The sequence below is a fragment of the Ursus americanus genome, chromosome 26, assembly GCF_024610735.1.
Source record: "Ursus americanus isolate L20-20 chromosome 26, mUrsAme1.1.p, whole genome shotgun sequence".
NCBI classification, from domain to species: domain Eukaryota; kingdom Metazoa; phylum Chordata; class Mammalia; order Carnivora; family Ursidae; genus Ursus; species Ursus americanus.
The window spans coordinates 26744489-26771149 of record NC_142152.1 but is presented as its reverse complement, the minus strand read 5'-3'; the positions used below and the strand labels follow the sequence as shown (position 1 = coordinate 26771149).

At 34.9% G+C, this 26661-nt stretch overlaps 1 long non-coding RNA gene across 1 annotated transcript in view; it reads right to left on the bottom strand.

Moving 5' to 3' along the window:
- Nucleotides 1-26661, bottom strand: part of LOC148107706 (uncharacterized) — a 127960-nt gene that overhangs the window by 26109 nt on the left and 75190 nt on the right. The window contains exon 3 of the long non-coding RNA XR_015721723.1: nucleotides 4045-4179. This is a non-coding gene — a long non-coding RNA (uncharacterized LOC148107706). The remainder of the gene's footprint in view (nucleotides 1-4044; nucleotides 4180-26661) is intronic.

Genomic DNA, 26661 nt, shown 5'->3' with positions numbered 1-26661 from the left:
ATGCTAGGGGCCATGAAATTTACCCTAAGGAGCTAGGCAACTCAGATGATGTTCAGGTATTAACTGTCTCCCTAACTAATAAAGACAAAAATTTACTTTTCATAATGGAAAGATAATTTAAATTTTACTAAATTATTATCCTCTCTTGAATATTAGCATCACCAATGCTCAACTAGGAGATCATGTCAGGAAGCATACATTACTCAATGTTATTATTCCCAAAGCCTAGCATTGTATATGAAATAATTAAACATTTCAAACAAAACTATCATTTATTCTTTTATTTTAAATGTACTGAATGATTTGACTTGTAGAAGTGGTCTTCATTAGGCATATCAAAGTTGTATACAGAGAATCTAGAAATATGGAAAATCATGCAAGTTTTTTTTTTTTCATTCTGGGATCTATTTAATAAACTCTTAAATATACTTTTGACATATTGCAGCATCATTAGTTAACTCAGTAAGCCCAACACTAGGTTAGAAACTCTATGTTAGCTTAGACATTCTGCTAATTATGATTGTCCACGTGTGGATTTCCATTTTTATCTAAGCTTATTTACCTTGCTTCCACAATAGTCTAAAATCAAGTATGAGTGGTTTTTACATTATTCCGTTGGGATTATCTATCTCATGCACTACTACAATTATAATAATGAATAAGAATGATAATGATGAGTTGTAAACTTGATGTTCAAGCACAGCAGGGAATAACAAGTGCAAATTCATATATAAGATCTTGCTTACACTTTGATTACAAAGTGCTCTTCTTTGTTTTAAAACATACGCATTAAAGCATTCGTGTTCTAATGTGTATGAACTCCTAACAATTCAGATTATGGATAGGAGTTAATATTTAGAGCAATTTCAGTGTACTTCATAACCTATTTTATGTAATACGAAGCTGAAGCAGTAAGGTGAAATACTTTGATATTTAATAGTTAAGCTCACTGACACTGAAGCAAGTGTCCCTAGGTTAGAATCACTATTATAAGGCCCTTTTACTTAGTTCACTGGATCTCAAATGCCAGTCTGTTAGAATAGTTTAATAAATGAAGGCAACATAAAATAAGAAACTTTTGGCGATCATTTCCTAAAGTAAATTTAATTAATTCATTCTATCTTTCGTTCTGCAGCATTTTCTATCCTTAGTTTTAAAAGCTTTGTTGAGGTATAACTGACATACAATAAATAACATATATTTTAAGTGTAAAATTTATTAAGTTATGACATATCTACACTCATAACAAAGATCACCAAAAGCAAATCAGTTGACATTTCCATAACCCCAAAATGTTTCCTCATGCCTGTCATAGTCCTTCATTACTAATTTTTATGATCAACACTGCTATTTTATAGGAATAGATGCTAGTTTATGGACTCTCTAATTTTTTTTAACTTGGCAAACCAGAAAATACACTGCTTTGCTTAACATACTTACTATGAAGGCACTATTCCAAGCTCAGGGAACACAGTAGGAAGAAAAACAAAAATGATGGCTGCCTTCCTTCACCTTACAGTTTTAGTGAGAAGAGCCAACCATTAAACATGAGGTGGTGCTAAGTACAATAAAGCAAAAATACAACAGTACAAAGGGATCTAAAACTGCTTTAGAAGGCAGAAAGCTTATTTACGTATTATTTAGCTGGAGGCCCTTATGACAGAGTGACGTTAAATAATGACATGAAGACAATGTGATACCCACTCCCTTACCGCCTCCCCCAATTTTTTCTTCTTGTTGACTTGATATCTCACAGAAACTAAAGACAATCTCTCTAAACTTTTCTAATCTTTAAAATGGGTCTAGGAGTAGTACCCAAATGCATAGACTTGTAGTGAGCATTAAATAAGATAATATAATTACACTAATTAGAATAGTGGCCAGGACATGGTGAATATTTAATATAAAAACCAGCTTCTGTATCATGACCCAAGATCCAAGAGCAGGGTAATGGCAAGATTCCAAGGCAGCTCGCACTTTCTCCTGCTACCTCCAAGTGTTAAAACTGCTAATCAAAACTAAATTTTTTACTGACCTAAGAGAAGCAGGAACAAAAATTGGTTGACTCGTACATGCTTAAGCACTGAAATTACCAGATGATGTCATAACATACTGTGTTTTCTTATCTTTCATTGCATAAAATTTCCTCTTGGTGGCTTAGCTTGCTCGTATCATTGTTACTATTTGCTCATTGTGAGATGACAGGGATTTAAAAATCACCAAGGACTAGCAAAGATGTTCACTTTCTAAAACTGCCAGCACATTACATGCCTTTTTCCTACAATTAATATACTCCATTCAACAAAGCCTAACTCCCTTTATAATATGTGAGCAATTTGCACAGTTTCCTCAAAGAGATGGCTCTTTTCACACCTCCCAAAGCTAATGTCTGCAAACTTCACTGAGGCATGGCAGCTGATAGAACGTTATAATGTCATTTCCACCAATCATCTAAAGGAAGTTACAAAATAATGCAGCATTTTTTATAGTCAAAAGAGTATACTCAACCAGTTCATTCTTTTTCATTTTTCTCTTTTTATTTACTTCCACTTCTCTCCTTCCTTATCCTGATTTTTTATTGAGAGTCTATTGACTGAAAATATTTTGTGCTATTTTTTGACATTGTAACAATGGTTTACCTTGGGTGGTTACTGCACTTCACTCAGCTTCAGCTGAGTTATGCATTAAATATAAGGCTTAATTGTGCTTGTCTTAGCAACTCAAAGTTTTTCATTCTCAGAAAACAATTGTACACTCATTTCTATGCCATAAGTACTAGGGATTTTATTTTCTCAAGAACTCAACAGTGAAGTTTCATTGGATTGGACCATTTAAACAATGCAAAGTGTTTCTAGAGAGACCTATGTAAACAGGTCCAAGTATTACAAACTGAAAAACAATTACAAATTTTTTAAAAAGTATCCTGTGGCTTAGAGAACAAGGTGTTCTGGTTAATTTAATTTTCCGTGTTGAAGTCTAACATAATTTAATCTTTTTATGAAAGAGAAGGTTCAATAACTTTATTCAGTCCTCAAAATTTTCTACTATAAGGCAGAAGAGAAAGAGCTCATATACTCAATGACCGTAAGTGTGTGTACAGGGTGAGGGCATATAAATATGTATAATCAGCTTAAAATATTGTTCTTAACCTTGATCAACACTTTACATTTCCACAGTACATGTGAATGCCATGAAAGCTTAACAATTCCCTCCAATTAAGGCTGGAGTACGGTAGTAAACTACACAATTATCTAGGAATACTTAAGAAAAGAAAATATCCCTTCTAAACAGCAAGATGACATTTACTGATATTATATAAATGGAAAAGGGGGGTTGATATTTTATATATTTGCTATATACACAGATAAAAAACATTCTCTGTTGCTTATATATTGAAGCAATTTAGAGAGAACTTGATCAACTTCTCTCATGTTATAGGTGAGGATAAAAGCCTAGGAACATTAGTAACAACTAAAGAATGACAGAATTGGATCAATATCTGAGATTTTTAAATGAGAAAGAAAAAGAAAGCACTGAACTTGTTAAAGTTAGAAAACTCAGGGATGATTTTACAAGGTCTCCAGGAAGATAAAGCTTAATATGAAGAATCCTTCTATAGCCTATTCTCATTTTTCTGGTGATTACTACTGGGAAATGCTGTGCAGGATAATTAAAATCTAGAACAGGACCTAACATGCGATTTGGACTCTACTGGAGTAGTTATTCTATCCAAAGAGATTACACCAAACTTAATATTAAAGAGTTTAGAAGCTGAACTGATGGTTAGAAATGCGTTATTTCTAGCTTATTTCCTGGGGCTAAATAAATGAGTTTTAAATCTATAACCCTGTTTACCTTTCCATGGGCATAGGGATATATCCCTGTCCTTGCAAACTGTTTAAGAGAAGTCCACTGGCAACTTCTGAAAAAGGTTTGCTATCTAATTAAATAGAATATTAGTTAAACACCAGCTACTTTAATCAATAAACTTTGTGGGATAAATTCCAAACTTACTGTGTTGACACAATAGAATATATTACTCACCCACATGCTATAATACATTGTTTCTATTTCTGGGTGGCAACTGGTCTTCCACATGGAGATTCAGGGATCCAGGTTCCTTCTATCTCTGTCTCTGAATATGGTGATATGGAGCAGAACACCTGCTAACACTTCAGCCTGGAAGTAACACAAATGAGGGAGTGAGGAGGGAGGTCAGATAGGGAGAGGCAAAGTAGTGAAAGTAGGGAGGACAATGCACACCTGAGCTGAGCAGCCATTCCCTAGCAAAAAATCTGTTAACAAATGCAATGTGAACACATGCTCTCTTTGGAGAGCATCTACCCAATTCTGACACATCACATATGTGAGATATACTCCCTCTTCCTGGGTTAGAACTTATCCTGCCACCATATATGATAGCTGGAGTAATTAGCAAGAGGACCAAGATAATCTGCTTATTGTATATTTCTATTTGCAACAGAAAGCAACCTGTTACAACTGCAGAAGTTTTACTTAAGGATTAAAAGAGGTAACACATGCAATAATAATAGCAAAGATTTTTCAAAAACTGGTAGGAAAATGGCAAAGTCCAATCAGAATGGATACTGATCATCAGCCCTGAGCATACATTAAAAATGTTTTTAAAATGTAAAATTCTATTCTTAGTATAATTGTTATAATTTGGCAAATATGTGGTATTTTATAAATAAAGGACCAGTTATGGTTCTAGATTTGTTTTCCTCTCCATTAATAGCACCAAATGACTCCTCTTGCATTCATGTACCCATACCTTTTCTTATTTATGAACCCCCAGCGTGATGTCTACCTACCAGTTGGGATTTTTTTCTCCTGTCAATTCATCAGCTTCTAATAGTACTCCCACCCACTGTGCTGTAGTATCCTGTATTTTGTGTAATGAGGACCCTAAGCAACAGTGCTTTTTAAATTGTGTGAACAGACTTGTAATGATTGTATTAAAGGGTAACTTATCACTGTGAAAACTTGTGACTTTCAGTTTAGCTGCTCAGAGTCCACTTTTGCTTTCATCCAGGTGCTTGGTTCTTTGTATATGGGTAATATGTATGTACCCTCTATATAAGTAAAGTGTAACTAAAAACCATAAGACCCTTAAAACACTTGTTCTTTTGCAGTATAAATATAGTCTATTAAATTGCATCTATACCCTGTTTATATTTTCTCACCACATTGGTTCCTTACAAATAATGCCAAAATAAAGATCAGATTAGCTCACAAATAATTATTTTAAAGGTCTGAGTATGTGAAATCACAGCTAATGATATTTACTATAATTAGGGAAGCAAATTAGAAGAATATTAAAGGCTTCACATTTCAGTACCCATAGATAGATTTCTAGGTAATTACAAAATAACATTGTTACTAATGAGATTTTTTTTTTCATAAAACTGAGACAATTAGCAATATTTTCCCTGTAAGAAATAATTTGGCAAATTTTAGTTAAAAAAAATAGCTTTTCATCTATGGCTATTTTGTCTCCGTGAAATAGAAGTTTTGGAAACTTAAAACAAATGTTCATGCTGAAGTCACTCTATCTTTGTTAACAACAAAAATAAAAGATTCTTAGTTATTCTAAAAATCCAGCTAATTTGACATTTATATTTATGAAAGAAAATTAAAGATATTCCATTACATCTGGCCAATTACCAAATACAAAACTTTCTACGGATTCAACACGGTACTATTCACATGAGGGAAGAAAGTGGAGTATTAATTCCTGAACTTGGTCATAAAAAGATTACCATCTATTTTGAAGAACAAGGCACATCGAGTAAACGACAGCTTATAACTAAGAGTTCAATGATATAGTTGAGAATACAAGAATAGAAAACCATGCCAACATTTTATTAGTAAACGACTAATATTCAGAAAGTTTAGCTAGAGAATATACCACATAATATCATCCTTTTAGAAATTTAGAGCTAATACTACCAGAAAGCACCCTCTGCCGAATTCATAGTATCTATAGGGAACATATAAGAACATAAAAATGGGACTCTCACAGAGAGTCTATCTCAAGAATGCATGCTTAGTGCCAGGTACTCTATTAGGTGATAGAAACAGATGTGACACACACATCATAGTCTAATGGAGACATGGTAAACAAATGTATAACACATTCACAATGAGGCTTTGGAGTTTATGATGTTTTTAGAGCATAGGGAAGGGGCATCAAACCCATCTTTAAAGAGGTCACAACTGGACAGAGGTTTTTTGTTTTGTTTTGTTTTTTTTTAAAGATTTTATTTATTTATTTGACAGAGAGAGACAGCCAGCGAGAGAAGGAACACAAGCAGGGGGAGTGGGAGAGGAAGAAGCAGGCTCTTAGCGGAGGAGCCTAATGTGGGGTTCGAACCCAGAACGCTGGGATCATGCCCTGAGCCGAAGGCAGACACTTAATGACTGCGCTACCCAGGCGCCCCATGGACAGAGTTTTAAAGGCAGACAGGCATTAGTCTAGCAAAGAAGAAGCTGAAAAATGGAGGATGTTCCATACAGAAGGAACAGAATGTGCAAAGCTGCAGAAAAAATATGGATGTTGTAAATAGTACCCTTTACTAGAATGCTATGTGTGTGGGGGGATGGTGTGATTGTATGCCCTATATGCTAAAGGCATTAAGATGTCCCATCATTGCTCTGTGACATCCAAAAAAACTCTGTTCTCTCCGTTTTCAGCTACTTTTTCTCATGACATCTACTAAAAAAATATATGCGCACTGAAAAATAACTAGTAAATGACTCTTAGGTCTTGTACCCAAATTTCAATATAGGCCCCTTCTCATGTAGGTTGACCAATTTGGAAAAGTCTTTTTGACTGAGAGATGGCTTGTTTTGTAGAACCAAAGACAGCCTATTGTCTGATTTTTTTCTCCTGTGCCTTTATGGCATTTTTGGTTCTCCAGGAAACAGATTCTGAGAAAGATATTGGATAGAGCACTAAAATCTGGGATGGCCCTGTATAGTTGTCCTAATCAGTATGAGGATGCTAGACCTTTATCCCTATATCAACCAGTCACTGCATGGGGCCTGACTCCAGGAAGGGGCATGACCTTGGGCCAAATAGCTTTCTCAAACTCAGATATATTTCCAGAAAGAGACCACCTGGTCCCAAGTGCAAGCCTGTAGTCACCAACCCTGTCAGCAGCTATGGAAATGAGTGCTTTAGTCCCAAAAAGAGATTCTGAGTGTTGGGCCAAAATGGGTCTTAACTTTCCAATATGAGTTCAGTCAGGTCTAGATCTTGTCAGTCTCTGCAAAGAGACAAACACAATTCCCAGCAACAGAAGCTTTACCTAGTTGCTTAGAGGGACTGGTATGTGTCAACCACCTGAAGACTTTCCAGAAGGGGAGGTGGAGGTAGTCTCCCCCCATTCCTAGGCCATTTACAAAATAATGAAGTCCTCCAGAGAGGGGTAACTTCAGACCTGGAACTTCCTTTACCAGGCCTTCTTAGCCCAGTAGACATACTAAAGACAAACCACCGAGATCTATGAACTGACATCGAACTTTGTTACATTCACTCCACCAGCTTTGATGTAGTATGTGGAAACCAAATGCAGGCAACTTGTCCAAATAATTTCTTTTAATAGGATCATTCAACATAAACTTTATTCAATATAAAATTATCTAATAAATTTTAACTAACCTTTCTATTAATACCTCCCCCATACACACATACACCGTTTTGGACTAAAGGTAAGGATGAAAGGTCACAGAAGTTTTATCTCAAGGTCTGTGCTTGCAATGGCCCACTGGCTGCCTGGCTAGGTCTGCTGGTTACCTTGCATATATGGATAATTTTTCTTTACCAAGAAACCTCCTATGCCAATACTATTAACTAGATCTTGTGACAAAGGCCTCTGTCAGAGAAAAATCCAGAGGATACACTGGAATGAACTTTGAAACATTAAGAGAGTCCAGGGGCAACCTAAAGCCCTGTAGGGACAACTAACACCAGACAGTGAAAGCTCGTGGTTCTCACGCTGCATAGTGGGAAACTTCCCATCTTTGACTAGTTTCTCTAGAGATGTTGATGTTCATCCTCTAGCCTATATGAAAATAAACCAACCCAAATTTGTTGATTCAAGACATGATTCATGCACTTGCTATTTCTTCTAATTCCAATCATTTGGCTGTAGGTTTTATGGTTATATAAATCTGGCAACCCTGATATGTTAATGCTAAATGAGAAAATGTAGAGGCCTTCATGTGTGGGATTGTATAAGCAGATCTCATGTGTGATCAGAACTGGAGCTGGTCTTAAATTATATATTCTTATGCTCTAATGAAAGAAGTTTTAAGATTATATAGGGAGAAAGAAAAATTGCAACAAAGACAAAGAATTACAACATTTCATTTCTGCTAAATCTTTAGCCTTGCAGACGCAAGAACATTATCTCCCAAAGGATGTAAATCCAATAACGTGTAATGGTACCATTACAGCACATCTTGAAAAGGAGGGAGCTGGGGGACCAGAAGTTCAGGTGCAGAAAGAGGAAGGACAATGTTTTACTATGCATGATAGTGTAAGAAATGCTTTCAGTGTTCCCTGGGATAAAAATTTATCTAACTTCATTTAATTAGTTGTTTATAAAAATTATTTGCACATAGAAACACGTTGTGAGCAATATCAATTTAGAGTTTTTGAGGACTTTGAATCCAGTCTCGGAATAGGTATGCTAATACAACTGCAAACTACTAGTATGGTATAGTGGTTTAGAACATGGACTCTGAAATAGGTAACTGTATGCTACATCATGAATCTGTCACTTAGGGCCTCCATAAATTTGAACAAGTTAGTTAACTTGCTTATGTTTCTTCATCATCTATAAAATGAATTATAATACATCACTAACTTGTGTTATACACAGTATTTAAAACAGAAAAATAGAAGGTCTGACTACATGTGATTTTACTATTGAAACACTGTCTTATTGTCATCTTTTATTATCTCAGAAAACTTAATCTATATTTTTTTCACTTAATCAATAATAAGTATTGAGCCCTTGCAATGTGCCACATACTGTGAGGTATGCCTCTGATATGAAGGTAAACTGAAAAAAAAACAGTCCTCACCTCACCCACTAGAAGCTTATAGTCTAGTGCAGGAGCTGGCAAATAATCAATTACTACATGTAACTAGAAGAAGCAAATCAATGAACAAATTAATAATGAAATTATTCTTGGGGCATCCTGCTGAAATTTAATGTCACTGAGCTCTGCTTGACTTGCTATAAGATTCAAATCTAAAATTTATAAAAAGGATTTCAGTATAGAGAAAGGAAGGATGCTTAATATGGTTTATCTTATGGAGAACTCTGAAAATGTCTAAAGGTACAACAACAGAGAACTGTTTGAATATATGTGTGTGTACTAAGCATCCATTAAAAGTCATGTAATGAACTGATACGTATTAACTTGGTCTTTCTTAGTAAATAAAAGAAACAGAATATATATATATATATATATATATATATATATATATATATATATATATATGTATCAGTCTAGTTTTCTTTTTTCTTTTTTTTAAATTTTTTATTATGTTATGTTAGTCACCATACAGTACATCATTAGTTTGTGATGTAGTTTCAGTCTGGTTTTCTTATATTCAAGCCATTACACAATGAAGCTCATCTACATGGAGGTACAATAAGAAAAAAACTACAGACAAGCTAGGAAATGTTATAAATATTTGCATCTAGGTGATGAGACAATGAACATATTTTTTTTCATTTAGGTCTTTTCAGTGTTTTCAAAGATCATTCATTATTTTAGAAATTAGGAAAGTATACATGAGAAGTAACTCATATTTTATAGAAATGGCAAAAAAATCATCAGTATTATCCTCATTTCTAAAGGCATGAACTTATTTTGGGTCTGTGAACACTTCAATAATTACACCTGAAGATTTTTAAAGTTTTCTGTATTCTCCAAATTCAGAAAATTTCTATCATACAATTAACCTCGGGTAGATCACACTACTTTGTTGCTTCATCCCGAAGTGTGCAATGCATTACCTTCCCTGTGCTTTCCTTTACTTTGTATTAAAGAGAGGCCTGGGTATTACTGAAACTGCTGAAGCATCAAATATTTCCCGAGTCACAAAAAAAGGAAAGGAATTTTAAAAGGAAACCTTACTAATAGGTGACCTAAAAGGGCAGCCCTAGAGCAATGCCAAGTTGTCCAGCTACTAGAGTTTTCCAAAGGGCAAGTGGGGATCTCTCTCTCTCTCCTTTTCAGGAAATTACCTTAAGATTCCTATTTCTTTTTGATCTATACTGATTATCTATGCATACATTCCACCTGAAGGCATTGTACGGTACTTCTTTTTTCCTTTAGAACCCCATAATACTCCAATTTCAAGCACAGAAGAAACAGGCAAGTTAATTTTAGTGCTATCTTTTGTAAAGGTTGTTGAGCTCTTAAAATTATGTTGTGGTTACTTGGGCTGCAGCTGGCAATGACTGCAGTATTCACTCCCTTTCCACCTAGGCACAGATTTCACAATTACCTCTTATAGAAAATAACCTGAATTATACCAAATTCTTCCATATTCACAGGGAATTCCCAACACTTTGGTAATGACTTTCCACTAAGAGCCTATAAATAGTCTCTTCAATCAAATATATTCCATGGATGTTTAAATAAAAAACAGCATGTATTACATTTCTAGCTTGACAAACTAAAATTGCAGACATATTACTGTTTTATTCTTTGAATGGGAGAAATGTTTTCTTGTGAGCATTTCTTCATTGTCTGGCAAATGTAAGATACTGTTACTCTCTAGATATAGAATTTTTAATGAAAAAGTTAAAATATTTCCTCAAATGTTCTGGAAATCACTGATGATACCTTTAACAAACTAGTTAAGTGTCAATAAAACTGAAACATAAAATCCTTAAAAAATTATAATTTGTCTATTCCAAGCCAGACAACCAGATATGGGATGACGAGATTAGATCATCTTAGGGTGACAAGCACTTATCCAAAATATTCAACAATTAGAATACTTTTTTGAAGGAGGAAGAACCAATCAGGCATGATAAAACTTGCCTTGATGGATGAGCACACATTTATCCAACCTGTAAATAATTTCCATTTCCTTATTTTATGAGTTAAGTCTATTTTTAACCAGAATACACACACACAACACACATACACACTCTCAATGATTTAGGAAAAAAGAAAATTATTAATTCAACTAAATAAAAACTGAAGAGTCCTAGTGAAGAGCTCCAACAAAGCTATAATGACTTAGGTTCTCCCATGAGTCTGCGTTCTCTGTGTTGGCTTCATTCTTAGGCTTAATTTGGTGGTCCCCCAGGGCCATAGACTGTTGCAGCCCTAGCCTCATATCCTTGGCATGTTTAATATCACCAGCAAAAGTTCTTCCTATTTTCAAGTGTAGCCCACAAAATTCCTAGTCATTCTGACAAAATCAGGGTGTGTCCTTACCATGCCTAAGGAAAATACAATTTGGCCCACTGTGGCCAGGAAAATACAATGCACTACCCAACTTGGCTTAGGTCATGTTATGGATAAAGCTCCACTTAGACAACATGAATTGAGAGTTGAAGAGGGTGGGGTGCCTGGGTGGCTCAGATGGTTGAGCGTTTGCCTTTGGTTCAGGTCATGATCTCCAGGTCCTAGGATCAACCCCCACGTTGGCTCCCGGCTCAGCGGGGAGTCTGCGTCTCCCTCTCCCTCTGCTTGTGCTCTCTCTGTCTCTCTCTTTCTCTCAGATGAATAAAAAAAAAGTTGAAGAGGGTAGAGTTCTCAAGTGAAAGTTGAAACTCTTGCTAGAAGTGGCAAACTGATAAATATCTACAACAAAACAAAACGAAACAAATAGATTGCTGCGAACCTTCATTTTACCTCCTATTTACTCCAATAAAAAGACTTTTACTGACCCTATCAAACACTGGGAGATCATCACAGTTAATGCCCTGATTCTCAATTAAATGAACCTTACAACATTCTCCAGGGAAACGTCAACCTTGCATTTATGACTTTACAAACACACAAAAAAGTGAACAAGCAATGTATGAATAAGCATGCTAACTTTTCTCTGTATAGAAAGAATTAGAAGACGACACCGCAATTCTTGGACTTTGAGTTATAGAGTAAGAGGGGTGCTGCAGGTCAGTAAGTTTTCGGGGGTTTGAGTACACTGATGCACTCAATGAAATGTTTTAATGGGATACAGAAAGAACTTCCTTAAATATATTTCTTCTCCCTGGGAAGGCATAGATTGACTCCTTGAGAGTTGGTGTCCAGGAAGATAGAAAAGGCAATGATGAGACCTTAAGAGAGACTGCCAACTCTGCCCCTAGCTGGCTGTGTTAGCTTGCGCCAAATTCTTCATATTTCAGACTTGGCTTCTTCGGTTGTATATTAATTAAAAAAAAAAAAAAGTATTTCTGGCCCAGGCTCAGCGTCATATAAATTTTATATCTTTTTAAATATATGGAATTCCTATATTTTGGGGAAGTTAATGATTCGCCTAGTGAATTCCTATATTCCTATATTTTGGGGAAGTTAATGATCCATAGTTCCTAGAGATTCAATCTCAGAGGAGATGGCACTGAACAAGGTCCTGAAAATCAGAGGTGCCTTGATGAACCAGAGAATAGTCCCACCACATTGGTCATGAAGCATGGTGGAAAAAAGGAGTGACTGGCAAGAGTCTCAGGTTTGAGCTAAACTGCAAATATAATTCTTCACCTCCTTCTATTTAAATCGATTGCTTGGGTAGACCTTGAGAACATATGTTTTACTTACCTGCATGAAAACCACCACTACAATCCCTTTCAGGGAGAATGAAGGGCTTTATTTAATGCAAAAGAAGGGAACAGAACTGAATCAAGAGAATCCTAGAATTTGAAGATACAGATTTGTCTTTCAATCAGATAAAACTTTTAAGTAAAGATCCAGTATATGCAGTGAAAACATTTGGGATCTTCAATTAAAGGACTGGGTTTCAGATCCAGCCCTACTGCCTGCTGGTGGAAGAGAATGGGCAATTTATTGATCTCTTTGAGATCTAACCCATTGTACTGACATAGGAATGATAATGCATTCATCATAGGACTGTAAAGATTGAAAAAAATCAGGTTTTTACCAGATACTTGTGGCAAACTAATGTCTATCACCCTCAGGAATCTGTGGAGGTCTTTACATCAAATACCACAAGCTCTCAAATATCCATGAAAATGAAGCCTCACCAGGTAATTTTGAGAAGCCCCGGCTTATCTTACACATGCTGTAGCCAGCTACCTTGGCCCACGTTCTTTCTCCTGCTGGCACAGCACATTGCTGCTGCTGCCCTGCATGGGAACACTATCTGTCTTCCTGTCTAGAGGGCCAATTCCCAGTGCCACCAAAGCTGCATAGGAAAGTTGCTAAATGCTACAGAGTTATTTCCCATTTTCTCTGTGATGCTGAATCTCATGCATAAATGAGCAGAATCACACTCTCCAGCAAGTAATGTGTTGCATCATTCACCTCTGTCTCAAAGCGATATTGCTTATTCTCTCGGTCTTAAATGGATTCTAGAGAATGGAGACCCCTTAAATTTATTCCAGAAGCTTCTTTCTTTAAGAAGTCAGATCTATTTCTTGTAGTTGGGCAAGAGAACAACATCCATATGGCACTCCACTTCAGTATGTCTCCACTGCCCTTTCTCCCCAGGCAGCCACATAAAATTTCCACTCCACAGACCACAGGCAAATCTCTCAGTACACTGAGATTAAAAATCCCCAGCAAAATCCACTTAGGCTCTTTCTACAATCTCTGCTCTACTAATAACCTATGAAATACAGCAAAAATATATGTTGTTATTTGGTTGAGACATTGTATTATTTCAACCCAGGTAATCCACAGGCTAACATTTTTTCTCACTCTGATAACGAATTGCTAATTCTTGGTTATGGAACATTGTTTATAAATTGATGCCCTCTGTAATTTTAGTTAGTGAATTTATTTAAATATTCTGGAACACCGGCTACAATAACCTAAAGCCGTTATTATGAAATAGGATTTTCTTAGCAGGAAATTAATTTATTTCTAAGTCTCAGACACTGAAACCTTCAGAGATAAATTTATAATGATTTAAAAATTATAAATAGATGGATTTCTAAAAGAAAGGCTAGAAGAGAAGAAAAAGGCAGAGACTTGCCTACATACATTTGGCAAGTGAGGCTGGGCTTAGAGAACAATGTAGCCTGTCAATGAGCCTTTGATTATACGTTGGACAGGCAAGCTTGCATTGATCATATTTGGTAGCCAAGTTTAATTTTGCTATTTGACCAAAATCAGTGGAACATGCATCTCCGCAACTATAGTTGTCAATTACTTATTGAGGAAGAGACAGAATTTATTAGATTCAGGAGCCGGATTTCAAAATGAGAAGCCTCCTTCCACAGTGGGTAAAATTAATGGCTAGTTCAAATGTCTCTGAATTAGGATTTTTATAGAAAAGAAAAGGTTAAGTTAAGCATGCTGATTATAAAATATTGTGGACGTCAGCAAAAGCGATTTGTTTAGAAATATTAATGAGATCTGCAGGAATCAAGAAAACCTCTAATGACGAAAAAAGAAATATCAAGTCCTATAGAAAAACAGCTTATTAGCTGAAAGAAGAGTTTCGAGGAACCTGAAAAGAAGCTCCTTCCTCTCCCAAATTAGGCATGGACTAAGAGAATGAGGACCTTTAGAATAATATATCCACTGTGCTTGTCCTAAAGATAGCTGAGGAGCAAACGGCAGGAAGAGAGCTGGCAGAAAGGTGAATATTTCAGTGAAAGACTTCCTAAGAACTTATCATCAGGAAAATTCCTTCTTCTGGAGAGCACCAGCAAATAGACTGCCTTTAGGATGTCTCTTTAATCAAATGATTCATTCTTTAATATAAAAATAATACACCCTCATTTTGGAATTTTTGGAAAATATCTTCAAGTACAAAGAAGATAACACCAGCCAGGCAAAATCCCACTGCTGAGTGAAAACCATGTTAATAATTGAAACTTGTTTCCACCAGGTTTTTCTTTATACATGTATTTGACATCATAACATATTTATAATTCAGTATCTTGCTTTATTACTTAGAATTACAGTCTATGTATTTTTCCTCTCACTAAAAATGTGAGTATACATCATTTTAAAGGATAAAACGTTATGTATGCCCAAATTAACCATTCAGTTATGGCTGTACATTCCCTTTGTATATGATGCTTGCTGTTAGAAACAATGCCACTATATGTGTGCTTCATTTTGAAAGTTTTTTTCTAAGGTGTTTTTGAATTCGTAGTAGAAAAGTGAAGTGATGAAAGAAAGAAATCCAATTTTCTTGAGCCTGTACTATATGCCATCAACTATTCTAGATTTTTTATGAATGTCATGCAGCTCCCAATTTATACCCAATTTCTGTCCATCACTGAGATTCAGAAGTATGTGCCTATCAGTCTTCCAGCTACCAAGCCTTACCTCTTAGTCAATTTGCAAAGAGGACTAAGGAAGTTAGAACAGGAGAACTCATTCTTAGTGTCTACTGGAAAACAGGGATGATTCTGAATAAAACTCAATATTTATTGCTCTAATGTATATCCTGGCCCAGTCCTACAACCAACTGAAAGAGGAAAAGGGTAAATAAAAGCAAAGTACTATTTCTCTAAAATTATATAAGTAGCTAGAAACAGTTTTAATAGTGTTAACGTAAAGGGGAAAGAGAAAGTTACCCCAGTTTCTGAGCAAACTCCCAGCACTGGCACTTAAGATATTCAGTGCAAAAATGTCAAGCAAGAGGTAGCAGATCCCAGCAGGATCAGAGAACCCAGTGGAAACCAAGGTGTTGCCTGCCTGAACAGGGCAACACTGATGCTCAACATTTCCTGGGCTGCCATTTCCAGAGCAGAGATGGCAGCCATGTGCAGCAAATGGGTAGATGTCTAGCAGAAATGACAGCAGCGCCCCAAGTCCAAATGACACTGAGAATAGAGGGGCCAGATGATAAGCACAACTGAAAGACAATTTGAAGACCCGTAAGAGTTCTTGGAGAAGAGAGATAGGACTTCGAGAGGCTGGGGTTTTGCATCAGAAGGAGGAAGGGAAACATATGTCCTTTATTAACTTATTTAGGCCTACTGGGTACAGCCACCAGCTAAACTGACAAAGTTAAAGAACTGTGTAAGTTAACAAAAAGGGAACACAAGTGGGAGTTCACAGGTAAAGTGAGCTGCATGTACTTCAAGAAATCGATATTGAATAGTTCCATTAAACAGCATGATGAAATCAGAACAGGAGGAGCGGCTGCTGGGTTTGATATATGGGCAGATTCCTCTGGCACACACTAAGATGTATAGAGACATTCACTGTCAAACCACAATTTCAGAGATGACGCCACAGATGGTGAAAATTGCTCACCCTAACTGATGACTTTGACAGCTTCTCCAAGTTATCACAGCCCCTTTGGGTTGGCTTACTATCTATGCATGGAGGCAGAAAAAGACCAAGGAAGTTCTCAGGGCAGTAGTATGCCTGAATCAATATCACCTAAGCCTACTCCTAAAGGCGTTCATTCAGAAAAATGAATTCTGATGTTTTCTTCCTTGCAGATGGAACTAACTAGGATAAGCTATATTGATTGATAAGCATTTCATTAATTTTTACTGCCCCATCCACACAGGTCAGCAATACCCCAGACATTCTCCAGCCAGCTCAAAGCTCAAAAAAATCTTTTATTTTTTAGCATAAGTCCACTTCATTTAGATATATTTACACATTTTATTAATACCGCAAAATTCCCGAATTCTATCAGTCCCATAAGGTAGACTGGAGGTTCTTCAAACATTTTTTTTTTTTTGTAGAACTATGTATTCCTTAGTACTTATTTAGATAGGTATTTTAACAATTTTCACAAGATTAATATAAATAAAATATACAATTTCTCAGGAAATATATATATTATATATAATATAAAAATAAATATATTGTATTATAAACATATAATACAAATTTATACAAATATATATTATAAAATATATATATATATATATATATATAATTTAAATATCTCCTCAAAATTTGAAGGGGCTTATTTCAGTTATGGAGAATGTCTGCTGCCAACAGATCTATATAACATACATGACATATAAAATACATATAAGACATACATAAGTCTGACAGTAAGTCAGACCTCACTGTCATCAGTCAAATCACACTTTCTGTAGAAAATACAACCTATGAGTTTTTTTTTCCCAATTCAAATAAGTTAGTTAATGTAACAGCACTCAACCAGTCTTAAGGGTTAACTTGTAAGCTTATGCTCTCCTTACTTGCTGATCTAAGATCCCGAGGTCAGTAACAGAACTAACCTGCTTTCCTTGAGACTTGAAGACCACTGGCTTTGAGGAGTGAAGGACCAAACTTTCCCAGGTAAGTCCTGACTATATTTGAAAACAGCTGCTGCTGATGCCAGCAAGTCTGTTGAGGTTCATGTTGACTTATAACTAACTGCTTGGGCACCTGCTTCTCCTGCTCATAGCCCCCTCCCTTTTCCCACACCTGTCCCTTTAAAGCCCTCCAGTTTCACCCAAACGGAGAGTATGGCCTCTGAGGCATTAGTTCACCATCTTCCAAGGTTGCTGGCTTCCTGACTAAAGGAACATTTTCTTTCCCACCATCACTTGTCTCTCCAATATTTTTTTTTTGAAGCGGCAAGCAACTGAACCTGAGTTCGGAATGGGGTCTCTGACAGGTAACATTAAAACAATTATATATGACAATTATCCTCACCTCCAAGATACTAATCTACGGGACAGATGGATGGATAGATATATAGACAGACAGACAAGAAAGAATTAGACACAATCTTGCCATGAGTGTGTTTCTTGTGTAAAACCAGTTACTAATTCTTGGGGCCCCTGGGTGGCTCAGTTAGTTGAGCATCCAACTCTTGATTTCCACTCAGGTCACGATCCCAGGGTCATGAGATCAAGAGCCACACAGGGCTCTGCTTGGAGCCTGATTAAGATTCTCTCTCTCCCTCTCTCTCTCCCTCTCTCTCTGCCACCCCCTCACCCCCCCACCTGCTGATGTACTTTCTCTTAAAAACAAAAACAAAAACAAAAAACAAAAAAACAAAACAGTTACTATTTCTTTAAAAATTTCTCCTACTCTTGTTTTCAGAGTCTCACTCAGGAGCTCTGCATTCCTGAATAGCACTTTTTTTTTTTTTTTTGATATTCAGTATTTTACATACCAGACCAATGCATTGTAAAAGCAAGATTCAGTATATGTGAGAGATTGACTGCTTTTTGTAAAAGGAGAGAAGAGGTGAGAAAGGATAAGGAGCAGAATGCCAATGCCATTCTCTGGAAGACACATTTTAGGAAAGAGTTCACATGGAAGCTGAGGATCTGGAAAATTATTTTCTAACGACTGTCTGCTTGGAAAATCGCCATGTGTCTGTGTGTCCCAGTGTGAAGACCACAGAGCTAGATATGTTGATCTGCATCTCATTTTTGTGTATTTTTGTAGATTTATGTTGAGGTTTATTTACAATGAGTCCTTGTATTTGGATAACCCTGAGAAAGGGTTCTCCCAACTCAGGCATCTGAGCCCCAACTCTGTTCCTGACTTATCTCACAATTATGGCTGCCAAAAGATTCCTTGTCTTTTTCTCCTAATATCTTCCTGGATTTGCGAACTTAATATATTTTATTAAATGTTACAGATACCTTTGATAAAAGTATTATAATGTGATTTTTCAATTATGGCCCCACTTATATCAGAATCATGGTTTTTTTTCCCCCAATGCTTATAAACCCTGTCTTCACATTAGAAGCCTTGGAAAACTTTTAAAAAATAGAGGGCAGCTGCCTTCAGCTCAGGTCAAGATCCCAGGATCCTGGTCCTAGGATCCAGCCCTGCATCATGCTTCCTTCTCAGCGGGGGGCCTGCTTCTCCCTCTCCCTCTGCCTGCAGGTCCCCCTGCTTGTGCTTGCTCACTCTCTCTCAAAAGAATAAATAAAATCTTTAAAAATAAGTAAATAAAAAAAATTAAAAATACTATGATGTGAAGACTAGGTATCAACATTGCTTAAAAAATAATTAAGTGATTTGGTGTGCAGTTAGTATTGCTTTAGTCATGAAAAATTCCAGAAAAGACTTAGCACAACAAGCTGTACTATTAGTAAGAGGTCTCTGAGTTACCAATATGCCTCAAACTTAGCTTTCTCTGTTTGCCAAAGCAGTTTGAAAATACAGATTAAGTAATCATTTCAAGAATCACTTGGAAATGGGATTAATCCCATATATGAATTATTGAGATAACTGAAGATTACTCCTTCAAGCTTCTAAGCTTATTTAAAAATCTATTCTAAACCAGATTTACTAAGGTTCCAAGGAAAGGCCCAAGAAATAAAGTAATTTTATATGATTTTCAAGGGACTTTGATGTACTCATTTGTCATGTAGTGTTGAGTTTACTGGAAGCAATTTTCAAATAAGTTAAGGTGGATAAGAAGATGAGGCATCTAGATCTCTAAATAGCCACAATTCTAAAACTTACTGCAGGCAGCATTATAGTTGTCCCTCTTTAAAATCTTTCTGATAAAGAGCCTAAAGCAAAAGTCATGGTATAACCTATATCCTTCTAGTAAATTAATTTTTACTCAAGTGGTTTCTTCTAGATGCAAATTAGTATGAATGAACTCCTAATGCATATTCTTCAGTGGAAATGCTAATTATTCTCAGTAGGCAAAGTTTAAGAAAGCCAAAATGGAGGTGCTTCAAAAAAAATCAGTGTCCCCCCCCTTTAGAAAGAAAATCAGTTTGAAGGTAAAGGTCTTGAGGGATAACGAAGGTTAATTGCCAATTATGCAGAAAAATTATGCAAAAGCATGAATAAAAAAACACTTTCCTGCACTATTGCCCTTTCTTTTATTTGTGTTACAGTGCTATTGTTTTTTTTTTTTTAACATTGTTCCAAATTAGTTTGGTCTATGTCACTAGTATTTAGTTTAGCATGTTCCTCAAAATAGAAAACAATAATAGTGACCCTGAACTTTGAATTCTATCAAAAGAAATATCTCAAGGAGAATGGGGGCAAACTGAAAGGGGAGTTGGCATTTTCCTGAACTCTCCTGAAGCTGATTAGAACAACTGGGAAGTTAAAATATTCTGTTCTCCTTATGTGTAAGTGCTATGCTGTTTTGAAATGAAAAATTTTAAACAGCTGTTTTGAATTAAGGAAACATTAAAACTAACAGGTTTGATTCTAGCCACTGTCCTGTATACCTTGGTATAGGATGTAGGAGAAGTTCATTATCATACATATGGTCCTACTGGTCCTTCCTTTTTTTGAATTATCAACAAAGTTCATTCAGTGGTGTTCTGTTTGGACATTTCTTAGGAAATAGGTCAAATAAATAAATATTTATTTCTGCAAGCCAATCTATCAAAATCCATAGGTGTCTAATTTTCATACTCTAATGGGAAACCAGTAAGACACCAGCCACCTCTTGGAGCATCCCGGAACCCTACTAAGTCACAGGGGTGTGAGTCCAAATTGATATGGGTTTTCAGACAGCAATAACAGTCTGAGGATGGGCTTGAAAGATTACTCTAATTTTAGTAAATCTTTATTTAGAGAAGCCATAAAATTCTAACTAGCTTTGACTTATAGGGAAAAACAGAACCCTAACAAGCTGCTCAAAACCAATGAGGGAAGAAAAAACTCAAAATGACCAGTTTTACCAGCACTTCAAAGTCCAAAATCTCAGCAAAATGAGTAGTTTCGATTTATGTTGGCAACATGTAACTTGGGTTCTTGCTCCTTGTTATGTTCAGCATTGGCAAGTTACCATAATAATAACATTCACTCATTCAATTGTTCTTTTTTTTCTTTGTTCAACAAATATTCATTGAACATTGTATTACATGATGGGAATAGAGAGAAATGGGATGTGATACCTCCACTTCATTAGTTCACATGGTACTGACTATAGTAAACAAAATTTTAAGATCTCCAAGATTATATACACATATTGTATAATCTCCTTTCGAACACAGACTGGATCTGTGAATACAGGATATATCAATCCCATTACTGTATTAATTAGCAAAAATATTTGCAGATGTAATTAACGCCCTTAATCAGTTGGCTTTAAGTTAATCAAAAGAGAGATAATACAGGAATGCAGGGCAGACCTGACCTCATTAGTTAAAGGAGACAAAAAACAGCAAAGGGCACTTTTATGCTAACCTTAAGTGAACAAGCTGACATGCTGTAGGAGGAGGGGACCATGTGACTATTGTACATAATACTACGATGAATATAGTAGTGCACGTATCTTACCAAATTAAAAAATTCTCATTTTCTTTAGATAAATACCCAGAAGTGGAACTACTGAGTATTACAGCAGATCTGTTTTGTTTTTTTTTTAAACCTCCAGACTGTTTTCCATAGTGGCTGCACCAATTTACATTCCAACCAACAGTGCACAAGGCTTCAATTTTCTCCGTATCATCACCAATACTTGTTATTGCTAGTCTTTTTGAAAATAGCCTTTCTCACAGGTGTGAGGTGGTACCATTTTGGTTTTGATTTGCATTTCCCTTATGATTAATGATGCAGAGCATCATTTTATGTATCTGGTTGCCATCTGTATGTCTTTGAAAAATGTCTATTCAAATCTTTTTGCCTATTTTTAAATCAGATTGTTATTCTGCTATTGAATTGTAAGTTCTTTATATTTTGAAGCTTAGCCCCTTATCAGATACATAATTTGCAAATATTTTCTCCCATTCTGCAGGATGCCTTTTCATTTGTTGATGGTTCCCCTTGCTGTGCAAAAGCTTTTTAGTTTGATGTAGTCCCACTGGTTTACTTTTGCTTTTGGTATTTTTGCTTCCAACGTTAGATTCAAAAAATCACTGCCAAGACCTATGACAAGGAGCTTGAAACCTATGTTTTCTTCTAGGAATTTTATAGTTTCAGATCTTCCATTCAAATATTTACTCCATTTTGAGTGAATTTTGTGTATGGTGTAAGACTGTGGTCTAGTTTCATTCTTTTGCGTACGGCTGTTCAATTTTCCAAATACCATTTATTCAAGAGACTGTTCTTTGCCTTTGTATATTCTGGGCTATGCTGTTGTAAATTAATTGATCATATATATATACATATATATATACGTATATATATACATATATATATATATGTATATATATATGTATATATATATATATATATGGGTTTATTTGTGGCTCTCTATTCTGTTCCATTGATCTATATATCTGTTTTTATGCCAATATCACAGTGTTTTAATTACTACAGCTTTGTAATATAGTTTGAAATCAGGGAGTATGCTGCCTCCAGCTCTGCTCTTTTTCAAGATTACTTTGGCTCTTTAGGGTCTTTATGGTTCCATACAAATTTTAGGATTTTTTCTTCTATTTCTGTGAAAAATGCCATTGGAATAGCTTTCCATTTGTTAGTGTCTTCTTCAATTTTTTTCATTAATATTTTAGAATTTTCAATATAGAAGTCTCTGACATTCTTGGTTAAATTTATTCCTAGGTATTTTATTATTTTTGATGCAATTGTAAATGTAATTACTTTCTTAATTTCTCTAGTAATTCATTATTAGTGTATAGACATACAACAGATTTTTGCATATTCAGTTTTTACCCTACAACTTTACTGAATTTATTAGTTCTAACCGTTTCTTGGTTGAGTCTTTAGGTTTTCTATATATAATATCATGTCATCTGCAAATAGTGACAGTTTTCCTGTCACTCCACCTTTCCTATTTAGACGTCCTTATTTCTTTTTCTTGCCTAATTACTCTGACTGGGACTTCCAATACTATGTTAAATAAAAGTAGTGAGAGTGGGTATCCTTGTCTTGCTCATGATCTTAGAGGAAAAGATATCAGCCTTTCATCCTTTTGTATGATGTTCATAGTTGGCTTCTCATATCTGGCCTTTATTATGTTGAGGTACATTATATACACTTTGTCAAAAGTTTGTATCATAAATGGATGTTGAATTTTGTCAAATGCTTTTTGGCATCTATTGAGATGATATGATTTTTATCCTTCATTTGTTAGTGTGGCATACAGCACTGACTGATTTGCAGATGTTGAACCATTTTTGCATCCCTGGAATAAATCCCACTTGATCATGGTATATGATCCTTATTTTAATGTATTGCTGAATTCAGTTTGCTAACATTTCGCTGAGAATTTTTGCATATATATTCATCCAACATATTGGCTTAGAATTTTCTTTTCTTGTGGCATCCTTGTCTGGTTTTGGTATCAGGGTAATGCTGGCCTTGTAAATGAGTCTGGAAGAGTTCCAACCTGTTGTCTTTTCTGGAAGAGTTTGACTGATTCTTCTTTGAATGGTAGAATTCATCAGTGAAGCCATCTGGTCCTGGACTTTTGTTTGTTGGGAGATTCTGATTACTGATACAATCTCCTTAGTGGTAACTGGTCTGTTCACATTTTCCATTTCATCATGATTCAGTCTTGGTAGATTGGATGTTCCTATCAAGGTCAGGGAGATCATATAAAATGCTGAACAGTATTCTCTCTGGAAAATTGTGAAAAAGAATTTCTTAATTTCCTCCTTAAATGACTGATTGAATTTACTAGTGACATGATCTAGGTATTGAAGCTTTACCTGTGAAAATGATTTTATTTCAGATACACTTTTTTTTACTATATATATTCAGAATTTCTATTTATTTTTATTTACTACATGTAACTTGTGTTTGCTAAGAATTTGTCTATTTCATCTAAATTTTTAAACTTAAAAGTAGTTTATTTATTGCCTTGTAAATTTTTATTGTTAAATATATTTGTAGAAAATCCCACTAAACAAATGTATAGCTTAATGAATTAGCTGTGCACCCACCTCATATTTCAATTTCACTTTGCATTAAATCTTCACTCTTATTTCTGAGATTAGGTTCCTGAGATTCACTGGAAGAATAATAAGGTTATAATATAGCTATTCTCTATTTTCTAGTCTGTAACCACACGGAGAACCTGACACAGTGTTTCTTTGACAAATTCCTGGAAAATTGATATGACTGCCCAAGCCTGAGTCAGCTGTTCATACCTCAGGTCAATAAGGCATGGGTCAGTATCACAGAGAAAATACAGTTGCCCACAGTCCATCTCTATGGTTCTCAGAAAGGGATCAAAGCAATACGAGTTCCAAGAAAAAGTGGGATATCTGAGCTGTGGACACAGCCCAAAATATGTCTACTCCATGTTACCAGGATTATACACTTAAAAAAAAGAGCAATATTTCACTTCTGGCATTTTCCAGAATTATTTTTCTTTTTTCTGAAGTCTTCGAACTTCACTGTCTAATAAGTACAATAATTCAATAATTGGTTTATTAGACCAACTTAAGCCAAAATTTATAAAAATAATCCAATTTTCTTAGTGTTTCTGAAAGAATAAGAGCTGAATAACTGATTTACCGAACTACTTTTTACCTCTTCATAATCTTCAGAATACTTTAATATTATACCATTTCCTCAGAACTCTATTACATAAAGCTATTTTAAATCATTAAAAAATTCTCAAATGGAAATTTTATGAACCATAAATAAAATGTGTAGTTGGTTGAGAAAAAGATTAGGGAATATTAGGAAGGCAAAGATGATTATCACAATTTCCCTAGTGAGAACTCTTAAAGGCTAAATTTCGGGAAAAATCCTTGTAATGTTTTTAATGATAGAAAGTGCAGAGAAGTGTTTCAAGTCCTACAGAAATCCTATCTGGTAAGTAAAATGAATAGGAAAAATGCAAGAAAGCCCTTGATGGCTCTGCTTCCATTGGAAATTGAGACTATCATTCTTAGTATCTTCACAGTATTTAAATTATTGCTGGGACATTTGATTATACTTTCTTAACCACTATAATAGAAAATAGCATTCATTCTATCACTAAAAAGGAAAAAAAAGGCTTTCACTTGCAAACAATCCAAGGACATAACTACTTTATTCAAACATTTTTTTTTTTTTTTTAGGTATCTACTTTGTCTAGGGTGCTCTAGAGAATAAGGGAAAATCTGAGGGCAAACCTTATTGACGTGTAGAACACAACGGTTAGATACAAAGACATAAAAACAATTGTATAAAATGACAAATTTCACAGGAATTTTAAAAATGGCAGAATTCTAAAAAAAATAAAATTTAAAAACTAAAAATGGTACAATTCTAATAAAGAGCAGAAAAACTTCAGTGAGGATATCAAGTTGTAATCTTGCAAATTAAGTAGCCTACACAAATAGTGAATGTATCAAAATGTAAATATGAATTTATCAAATAAGCTTGTATAAATATTAATATTCTATAAAAACAGAGCTGCTCATATGTACATTGCACAATTTAACAAATTTTCCATATCTAGTGACTTTTGGAACTTTAGATATGTATGTTTTGTGCACTACTGCTCCAATCTGATTGATCAAGTCTTCAAAGTCAATCACCATACATAAAAAAAAAAGTTTCTTTGTCCATTCCACTATTGATTTTTGTCAGTGTTTTGTTATCATAAACAATACTGAAAAGAACATTCTTATATGTGTTTCCTGATATATATGGGTTGAATTTCTGAGTCCTCTGGGGTGAAAATGATATTACTGTGCTGTTTTAACTTGCATTGTTCTAAGTATTATAATATTGAAATGTGTATGTATGTTTGTTTTCATTTGATTTCCTTTCACATATAATATGTTTTTGTTACTCTGTATTTTTCTAGTTGTTTGTCTTTTCTCTGTGATTTGTAAGAGTCAAGAATTTGTCATTGTAAAAATAATGCATTTTTATTTATAGAATTTGACAATTTTTTTCCTGTCAACATCTTTCTTCCCTTTGTTTATGTTAACATTTTTCAAACTGATGTTTTAAATGCTGATACAGTAATATTTATTAACTTGTGTTCATTTATTCTTTGCTCTTCTTGTGTAAGAATTCCATACCTACCATAAGGCCATGAAGATAATTTCTTGCTTTCCACTAAAAGTATAAAATTTTCTTTTCAGATTTATGCCTTTAATTCATCTGAAAGTGATTTTTATTTATGAGAACACAAGAATCTTTCTTGGCTGTTTCTTTGTTTATTTGTCATATAGATAAACAGCTGTCTCATCACCATGTTGAATAGGCTTTTCTTTCCTTACTGACTTAAAATGTCCTATTTGTCACATTTCAAGTTTTCATATATGTGTGGTCTGTTCTTGGGCTTTCTGTTGTGTTTCATTTTTTCAGTTGTGTAACATTATTCCAAACAGGAATGCATTAAATGATAGAACTTTAAAAATGTATCTTGGTATCCTCAAAGTAAAATGATTTTTAAATATCCACATATCATGGTTTCCCTTATTAATTTAATATTAATTTTATCATTAATATCATACAGACCTGACTTAGGTGCAGAGAACAAATAATATCAGTTCCTTGGTATTTGTTGGGAATTCCTATCTGATATGATACTTGGGCAATTTTTGCAGTTTCCAAGAGGTAGTTCATTAAAATATATATTCTGTAATTGCTTGATAATGTAGTCTATATACGTTTAAAGTTAAGCTTCTTAAT